The following is a 1,266-nucleotide window of genomic DNA, read 5'->3' as shown; positions in this document are numbered from 1 at the left end:
TAGTCTATAGTCTAGTCTATATTCTAGTCTATAGTCTAGTCTATAGTCTAGTCTATAGTCTAGTCTATAGTATAGTCTATAGTCTAGTCTATAGTCTAGTCTATAGTCCAGTCTATAGTCTAGTCTGTATTCCAGTCTATAGTCTAGTCAATAGTCTGGAGTATAGTCTAGTCTATAGCCTAGTATATAGTGAAGTCTGTAGTCAAGTATTTAGGCTTGTCTATAGTATTATCTATAGTCTAGTATATAAACTATACTATAGTACATAGTCTGGTCTATAGTTCAATCTATTGGTTTATTTCCTAACCATTTTGGCGCAATATTGTTTAAGAAGCGGCTTTAAAGAAAAACTGCTTAAGTCATGTCACGTGACATCATAACCGCCTGCTGCTGACTCTTTGGCTGCTGCCTACACTCAGCAAATAAAGGACACAACAACAAATGTACCTTTTAAAAGTAAAGAGAAAAAACCGCCAAAAACACAAAAAATTTAAAACTCAACAACACCAACGCCTTCTTATGATTCTTGAAGAGAACACCAACCAGAAAGACAAGACATGTCAATCATTCTAACAAAGAGACACACTAAACATGACACATACATCTGTCAGATTTTTTTTAAGAACAACCTGAAGGAATAATATAAAAAAAACAATCAACACAAGGCAACCTTTTGGCTTTTGAGCCTCAATGTATAAAATGAGCAAAGAATATTTTCAAAATAAAGAAGTATAGTAAATGAGCAATTGAATTCGATGACTGACTGTTGATCATCATCGTCATCATCTTGATGTAAAGAGCCTCTAGAGACTGTATATTCATCAAAGATAAATAGTTTGATGAAAAATAATGGTAGCAGAAGGCGTTTTGTTGTTGATTGAATGAATACATTATTGTGTGTTAATCTATGGAATCGCTAAGAAAAAATAACAAGTCATTTGACTCCCCATCTCATTGATAATAAGAGCAGCAATAGAAGTAGACTAGTTGATCTTAGAATTACTCAATCATTTATTTTTAATGCAATTGTAAGGATCAAATAATCTATTATTTCAGCACACATATGCTGAAATAATAATGCAAATTATCTTTTCTCAAAAAAAAGATAATCAGTTTAAAGTAAGTCAATTCTTTACAAAATTTAAACGGAACACAAATACTAGACTATAGACTAGACTATAGACCAGACTATAGACTAGACTATAGACTAAACTATAGACTAGACTATAGACTAGACTATAGACTAGACTATAGACTAGACTATAG

This window comes from Lucilia cuprina, chromosome 3, assembly GCF_022045245.1.
Source record: "Lucilia cuprina isolate Lc7/37 chromosome 3, ASM2204524v1, whole genome shotgun sequence".
NCBI lineage: Eukaryota > Metazoa > Arthropoda > Insecta > Diptera > Calliphoridae > Lucilia > Lucilia cuprina.
This window is presented reverse-complemented; position numbering follows the sequence as displayed.